The 9,460-nt window shown below is 38.8% G+C and overlaps 1 pseudogene; it reads left to right on the top strand.

The window, feature by feature from the left end:
• The first annotated feature begins 999 nt into the window (after positions 1-999).
• On the top strand, positions 1,000-1,119 carry LOC145405522 (5S ribosomal RNA; annotated as a pseudogene).
• Positions 1,120-9,460: the final 8,341 nt, after the last annotated feature.

The following is a 9,460-nucleotide window of genomic DNA, read 5'->3' as shown; positions in this document are numbered from 1 at the left end:
ACACACTTCTTTTTCCCCTTTTCCTTTGTACAAGGGAATAATTATACCTGACTTCCAATCCTCCGGGACTCTATCTTCCTCCCAGGCCAATCTGCACATCTTCCACATCCATTCTACTACTATCTCTCCCCCATGCTTCAGCATTTCACCACACACTCCATCAATTCCTGGGGCTTTCCCTGATTTAACTTTCTTCATTGCTTCCACAACTTCTATCCTACTGATTTCTTCCTGTCTTCTCACCTCCCTCCTTCTCGCAGCCATTCCCCAGCCACTTATACTCGCATTACTTCCATCCTCCACGTTCAACAATTCCTTAAAGTGTTCTCTCCATCTACTCACTTTTTCTCCCATCTCCACTAGTAATCTACCATTTTTATCTTTCACTCCCCTGCTAACTTCACTTCCACCCTGTCTTACTCTTTTCATCTCTTTCCAGAACATTTTCTTACAGTCCCTCCACTTTACACTCAAATTCCTTCCAAATTCCTCATCCACTCTCTTCTTACTCTCTCTTTCTAATCTTTTCACCTCTCTCTTTCTTTCTACATATAACTCTCTCTTCCGCCTCTCAACTTCTTCCACGCCCCTATTTCTCATCCATTCATTGTATGCTTTCTTCTTTTGTGCCACAGCCTGTTTCACCTCTTCAGTCCACCACGCTGTTCCTTGCACCCTTCTCCGTCTTCTCTTCCTTTCACACACCACATCACATGCTGCACATATTTCTTCTGTAAATATTCTACACACACCTTTCACGTCCCCCATCTGCTCCAATTTATATTTGCCCAATCGTTCCTCCACTTCTCTCTTATACTCTGCCTTTTTCTCATCCTCTTGTAACCTTTCCACTCTCCTTGCAACTACTCTCATCTTTCCCTTCTTCTATTCCTCCATCTTACTTGAACTTTAATTCTGGCCACCACCAAGTAGTGGTCAGAAAGTCCACTCCCCCAACCTCTATAAACTCTTGTATCCAATATACATCTTCGCATCCTTTCATATATACCATGCCACGTTGAGTACACCGCTTCCCGTCGGATCAGTGAAGTTAAGCAACGTTGGGTCTGGTTAGTACTTGGATGGGTGACCGCCTGGGAACACCAGATGCTGTTGGCATCCCTACGTGTCAAGTGGGGTTGGTGGAGGATTAGTGCCCCTCCCTGTAAAACAATTAACTCTAAGCCCTTGACCACCCCGTTTGGGATACATGGCGCCTGGCAATGGATGGATGGATATATATATATATATATATATATATATAAAGTGGGTTTCGGTGCATAATTAAGTTCATGGTGCATCATCACACATCACATTTGTCCCATGCGTTACAAAAGTGCTGTATATAATATCCATAGCACAGAAATACGAATCAGCATCTTCTTGCATCGTCTATTACAGCTAAGACTCGCCATTTTCAGGTGATATTAAGTACTAGCACTTCTAGAGACTATCCATCAACAAAAGGGTGTCAGTTTGAAAAATCAATTACATTGATGATGATGATGAACTGATGATGATGATGATGATGATGATCTGATGATGATGATGATGATGAAGATTACATTTATCATTATCATTACACATGCTCATGCTCACCTTTAACTACACCATGCATAGCCAGTCTAACATACAGGTACAGTACATATCGCCGGAATTATGCATGCACATCCTGACTCTTACACCATCAACATGTCATCATGTATTCACTGTTTTATGCACATGTGCATAATATCATGCATTTGCCAGTTTACATAGGCAGAAGTAATATCATACTCAAGGTTTTACATAATTTTATACACACAGGTACTTAAATATATAATATTTACAGTCATACACACAGTAGCTTACATTCACCATCTTGTACACTTATATACACAGTAAAATGCATTTACAAAGAAACACATATACGGTATAATTATTTACACATAATATATATTAACCCACCGTGTGCCAATGCCATTTTAAAACAGTCTGACCTAATTTTGTGGCCAGTGCCAGTGCCATTTTAAAATGCTTTAAAATAAAAATCTTCACTGTGACCACATTTTTCAAGATTCGTGGGTAAAAATTGGCAGGCATGTAAGGTAATTGTTCCTCTACCATCCCCCTCGCTGTCAAGGCCATACACTCACTCGCTTCCCCCCCCTCCTCATGCTCGCTCTGCCTCACTCTGCCTGTGTGCCTCACCCAGTGTTGTACATAGTGAAGGCATTTTGTAAATATTTTCATGTAAGTGTAATTTGTAAATATTTTCTTGTAAATGTAAGGACTATATAGTGAAGTCAAGTTTTAAAAACCTTCTTGTAAGTGCCAGGACTGTACGTAATGAAGTCAGGTTGTACCTATCTTCAAGTAAGTGTAAGATAATGCATTCACAGTGAGACAGACACAAATTGTGATAGATGCTGAAGTAATACGTAATCAGAAAAGTGTACTGAAGATTGCTATACCTTCCCAGCATAAATACCTGAGTATATCCTCTCACGTATGTGGTGAGGATGAGAGAGCGGCTATACCTGTACACGAGTATGCAGGACTCAATAAAACTCATTTCCGAACCTCGGTGAGCATTTTAATGGTGAAATTCGTTGTTTCCACATTAAAATCTATCATTTCAGCCAAAAAAAAAAAGGTCGAAAAATGGCTGGCACTGGGGTGACCCATATGGCTAAAAATAGTTGGCACGCGGTGGGTTAAAAGGGTATCTTATGGGCACATGTTCGGAATATCTTTCATTCACTATCTTACACATATACAGTTTTTTTCAGTTGCAGTATATAACAGTGGTGTAATTACTAAGCCATGCATTGAAAACATTGACACAATTTATATTCAGCTTAGTAATGAACATTTCATAAAATCACACTTGGCTTAACCCGAGGCATCCCATCGACGTATGGGTACGTCGCAACGTTTTGTCACAGCTAGACTCATCGACGTACTAGTATGTTGTGCAATTGCAAGGTTCATAATTCGCACAATTTTCAATTTTCGCGCATGATTTTTGGTACGTATACACGGGACACCTTCCTCTATTCCTCTACAAGATGCCAGGCAGGGACAATGCCTTACACCGGATAACCTCCCCCACCCTGCACGCCATTGTCTCGGCAATTCACCTGTTACCAGTGACCTGGCCAATAAAGACATTCAGGGCCTGAGTGATTCCCCAATCGATGACAATGTGGAGGACAAAGTTTGCATAGCATTAGAGGAAGAAACAGTCAGAAATGATGATCAGGTAATGTCACCAAAAAGGTCAGGTATGTTGATGAGTTAATGAGTGAAACAATGCTTATAATGCCTATATTACTGTTTGAAAACCAAAATACTTTCATACTACATATAAATTCGTACCAAATAAATAAATAAATACCGTTTATGAGTGGTGTGGAATACTTACCCACGTATAGAACTCGTTTTCTTTGGAGCCAGCCAGATAGAAAACCCAGTAAGGTAAGGAGTTACTGCTACCTGTATCGAGTATTTTAAACCTCAGGTGAGTGATTTCTCTATGAATTTTCGATGTTTTTCCAAAATAGCTCGGGATTGGGGGGTATCGGAGGTGTGAAATCGGTCGGGACGTGATGGGTTAATATATCATCCACACAGTCAGCTACTCAACATCGAAAATAAAATCTACAATCAAGTTGCCAAAATCACTTGTATGCAAAGCACAGTAATATTTGGTGAATTTAAGTTACCAGTTTGGGAATGGGGAGAAACCCTTTCCTTGCACACAATGTTAGACCTAAACTTGCATGAAAGTTCATTGAATCAGTTTGTACATTATCCAGCACTTGGAGATAGCATCCTAGGACTTGTCCTAGCCACATCAGAAAATTTAGTAACATTATCATAGCAGAAGAATTTAGTACAAATGATAATCACATAATTACATTTAACATTAAATTATGTGAAGACACTGCCAGGGCTAGTTGCGAGATAGCGCCCAACTATAAGAGGGCAAATTCTAATAAATGAAAGGAAACTGCAGGTACAGGTGACTGGTATCCCATTGTCGAAACGTTAGATGTCGATGGTGCATAGAAATTTTTAACAGAAACTCTCAACAATGCAGTCAGGTTATGTATTCCAGTGCACAACAGAAGGCCTGCCAAAATTTTTAAACCCAAATGGTGGAACTCAGATATTAAACACTGTCTGGTAGCAAAATATCATGCATATAAAAATTTAAATACTACAGAGAACCAAAGTGATAAAAACAATTGTCGGCCGCCAAAATATTAATTAAATGCTGTAAGAAAGACCTTGGGGCACGTCTTGCCAGTATCAGTAAATCAAATCCCAAAAGATTTTTTCAGTTACCTAGGGATAAAAAAGGCAATAATTCCAACACTCTGGCCATTAATCACATACAACAGAAAGCACACTAATGATGAAACTAAGATGGCAAAAATTCTTATTACTTTCTTTGCATCAGTATTTACAATAGAAAACATACTTACAATTCCTGAAGTTTTCCAAGTTCCTATACAAGATGGCAATATAATCAACGATGTTACGGTTAGTGGTCAAGATGTACAGTATAAGACACAACTCTGTTCCTGAAACTTGGTGAAAACATGCCGTGAAGGACGAACATTACTGTACTCGCTTCCTGACATGATTGGAACAGTTGGTACTGGCGTCTGAGAAAGTTTCCAGTTTCTCCAGAGACTCTGCCACGGAATGTTAACAGTGGTTCAGTGTGACTGTTGACCTCTGCCACCTGCGACAATGTGAGTGTGGCAAGCCTTCTATTATGTTTTGTCCGTTGTAATTATACATCGGACAAAAGTAGGAACAGAGTTGTGTCTTATACTATACTACTTGCGATTAGCAAATTAATAGAGAATAAAATACCAGGACCAGACAAAAATCATCACATGTATTTAAGGAACTAAAGAATGAAATGTCAAAGCATTTATCTGAGCTAATTAACATATCACCAAGGAGCAGTAAGGTGCCACGTGAATGGAAGCTTGCAAACGTAATCCCAATATTCAAAAAGGGTTACAGAGCACAACCAGAAAACTACCACACAATTATTTTAATATCAGTGCTTTGCATATTGCTTGAAGTTATTATTTGGGACTAGTTTTTGAGACACCTGGAAACAAATAATCTCCTCAAAAATTTGCTACTTGGTTTTCAGAATAATTGCTCTTGCATCACGAATCTGTAGGACTTTTTCAAGGACATACTGAACATGAACGATGAGACTAAATCTGTTGACGTTGTCTACCTCGATTTTCAAAATGCTCATGTCAAAGGTCCACACAAGACTCATTCAGAAGCTAAAAGGACATAGTTTCAGTGGCAGTATGCTCAGGCAGCTAGAAGATTGGCTTACCAGATGAAAGCAGAGAGTTGTACTAAATGAGAAAGAGTCAAACTGGATAATCATTACAAGTGGAGTGCCTCAAGTTTCAGTGCTAGGTCCTATTCTTTGTTTAATACACATAAATGATACTGATGAAGGATTATGTAATAAGATTTCAAAATTTGCTGATGATACTAAAATAGATAAAAGAGTAGGTACAGCATTGCAAAGGCAGGCAATTCAGAGATATCTTGATGAACTCTTTAACTGGGCCCACACATGACAAAAGGATTCCAATATAAATGTAAAATGCTAAATTTTGGTAGTAAAAACGTAAGAGCAAATTATAAAATGAATAATGTCTAATTTGATGCAGTAAACCATGAAAAAGACTTAGGAGTTATAATACCAAATTATTTGAAACCAAGCAAACAATGTACAGAAGCTGTAAAGAAAGCCAATAAATTGATTGGATTCATAAGTAGAGAATTTGTATGTAAATATGATAACATTATCCTCACTTTGTATAATTCCCTAGTACACCCACACTCGGAGTATTGCATTCAGTTTTAGTCACCATATTATAAAATGGATAAGGAGGAACTTGAGAGGGTACAGTGACAGATGATACCTACTGTAGATGGAGAAATCAAATCCATAAGAGGCATGTTTAGAAGTCCTGTATCTCTTTTCCCAAATTAAATGCAGGTTACAAGGAGATTTAATTCAAGTATTCAAAATATTCAAAGGACATGATGATATCGCCATTGATAAATATTTCACAGTTGATCGCTCATACTACACTAGAGGTACGGTAATGGTCATATAATTATTGGTAAACGATTTCAGTCACATGAAGCTAAGCATTTTTTCTTTGATAAAGTTGTAATTATATGGAACAAATTACCCACAAACGAAGTAAACTGTGATACAGTACTAACCTTCAAATATCACTTGGATATGTTGTTATCTGACCTCTAGTTAAGTATGTTCATTCCTGAATAACACATTCCTGTGGAGTAACGGCAACATAATTAAGGAAAAGCTTTTCCAGTCCCACCAAGCGAAATACTTCTTCAACAGAGTCGTAAATATATTAAATAGACTTACTTTTACCAGCTATGAGACAGTTCATTCCCCTCCTGTCTACAAGAGACCCTGTAAACTTAACATACCCGTACATAGCATCATGTCATGTCATAATATATTTATCAATTTGTTAAATGCAAATATAGTAGTCTGAGCACAGACTAGAATCTGCACAGCTAGCCTTGAGTTAACGGTCAGTACTCTTACTTTCGAGACCTGTGATGGCCTGTGGATCACTGAGGGGTTCCCATTAGTTAAGTGACCACCATTAGGATTATATTAATGTACTACGGGTCACTACTTCAGAAGGTAACTTGTGTACTTGTCCTGCATGGGAAAGTTCCTTGTCATAGCGGAGTGAATGGAGCTGGGGTCTGATTGACTGCTGCCTACCTTAAAAGCACCAGGCAAGGCTGCCACACCACCCTGAACATCCACTCCGCGAAATTTCCACACTGTGTCTACAGACGATCCATTTACTCAGGTTACCTGTACATAATGTCATGCGTTATTTATTTATTGGATCACTCATTTTGCTTTATTACTTTCTCTTTCACGTCATTCAAACTAATAGCTTATAGATATAATATTTTAAAATGTAACTATTCTTTTTCAGTCTTTCCTATGAAATTTCCATGTCAGTTTTTCCATGCTGCATGGTGGTCCTTCTCACTTTTGCATGGAGGGTTTGGAGGCTGGGGGAGCCTTCTTGCTCTATCATCCTTGTCTGTCAGCATGTAGAATCAGATCTCGTAGTCATAGTCCACTGTAACAAACAACTTCGAAAGGACCATAAGGTTTTTTGCTGTTTGCTTTCCTTTGTATTTGAAATTGGACGCTTAACATCATGCATTCACAGTCGTCCAAATTTCACAATGTTTCACATATTATGCATTGTTAATTCTGCTCAAACATACACACAATATCACAAATTTCCATTGTTACACACAATCACATTCTTACAAACACAACATCAAACACTGACAGACTTTGACAGACAAGTGTACACAATCTGCATTATGATCATACACACATTATCACATTTTTACAATATTACATTACAGTTTTACTCATATTTAAACAAAACTATGTAATAAGTGTCTTACACAGGATTTCAAATACACATTACCATGAAGTCATCACCGTAAACCGACAGTAGCTTACAGTCATCATCGTAAACAGACAGTACCTTGATGTCATCGCTGTAAACAGACAGTACCTTACAGTTATCACTGTAAACAGACAGTGCCATGCAGTCACCCTCGTGAACAGACAGTACCATGCAGTTATCATCGTACATAGACACACCACTTATATTTCTTCGCAAATGCATTCAACATTAATTTTACCTTATATATTCTTATGGACAGCACTGTACCCAGTATAATTCAGTTCCTCTCAGTCAGTCTGTCTGTCTGTCTGTCTGTCTGTCTTTCTGTCTGACTGTGTGTGTGTGTGTGTGTGTGTGTGTGTGTGTGTGTGTGTGTGTGTGTGTCTCTCTCTCTCTCTCTCACGGCAATCATGCGCTGATTCCTATGCAAATGTATTCAGTGCCACGCATTTAATATCTTATGTTCCTGCATGCAGAAACCTTCATTTACTATCTCCCGGATACACTACAGTTTATTCACACACTTATGAACCTACAAAGTGTCAGTCATTCACAGTTAGGTACAAATACATACCATACGATGCACACACTCATCATAAACAAAATTTTTTTGCACATTCTTGTACATAAAACCATAATCATGTACACACTTTGGGATCTAGTTCACCAAAAATTTCTTGCACATTCTTATACATAAAACCTAAATCATGTACGGTACTCACTTTGCGAACTACTTCACCGTCTTACCCACATATCAGTTTCTACCACATACCCACCCAAGAAACAACACACTTTAGCATCTAAAAAAAAAAAAAAAAAAAAAATCTAGCGCTCTTCCACTCAAGGCAGTATCTCGTTTTAGCACTCGTACAATAAATAAGTAATAGGGTCAAACATTCAAAAAATCTTTGCACTCTCATACTGAATAGCAACTCTTTCTGTAACACTTACATTCAAGAAGCATTATATTCTAGTGCGCACACTCAATCACCAGGGTATTTTAGCGTTAACACTAAAGAATTCATAATATTTCTTTCATTCTCACACTCACAAAACATCACGTTAACGCACTCTCACGCTCAGGAAGCGAGACATATCAGCACTCTTTAACTCAGGAAGCAACACATTGTCCAAATTTGTATATGTACACTTAGAACGAGATACTCTTCATATCTCGCACGCACACCCACCAACCCACCCACAGAATCACACCTTTTCCTCCTCCGTACACACACACACACACACACACACACACACACACATCCAATGTCTTGGATTCACACACTCCTGAAACTGAACATAAAATAAACTGCGACACTGAAAAACTTTTCCAGACCGCCTCTCTGACACTCAAGAAACGGCGCATTAGCATCTCAAGAATTAGCACACTCTAGCATCCCCAGACTCAGTCATGCCCTAGCACAAAGGGGAGGAGGTCACGTTAACATACTCGTGAACAACCGTCATGCACACACGCAAAAAAGGGGAACCTGGAATGCATGAAGGATACTCCACTTTGCATACAGACGAGGCCGTAGTCACTACATATAGGACACTTGAACACACACACACACACACACACACACACACGTCAGAAGCGGCGCATTAATTTTGGTTGCATTGACATTTCATTAGTGAATATTTCAATTGGACGCCACATCATACTTCCTTTGGGGTCTGAGTTAAAATTGAGCAGTGTGCCCCGAATGAAAATAGATTATCTTGAAACCGTACCTATTGTCGGTCAGAAGTAGTCATAACCATTTTGAGTAATTGTTTGTCAACATATGAGTAATAAAGGTTGGGTTAGCTTAGGCCAGGTTAGTAACGATATGCTGGCGCCAAATGAAGTGGTATGCTGGCTTCCAAATGAATTAAAAAGGTAAGTAGAGGCGACCATCATCCACTCACATGATGTAGTGCCGCCTACT

This window comes from Coenobita brevimanus, chromosome 7, assembly GCF_032717465.1.
Source record: "Coenobita brevimanus isolate Jiangsu-jjx chromosome 7, ASM3271746v2, whole genome shotgun sequence".
Taxonomy (NCBI): Eukaryota; Metazoa; Arthropoda; class Malacostraca; order Decapoda; family Coenobitidae; genus Coenobita; species Coenobita brevimanus.
This window is presented reverse-complemented; position numbering and strand designations above follow the sequence as displayed.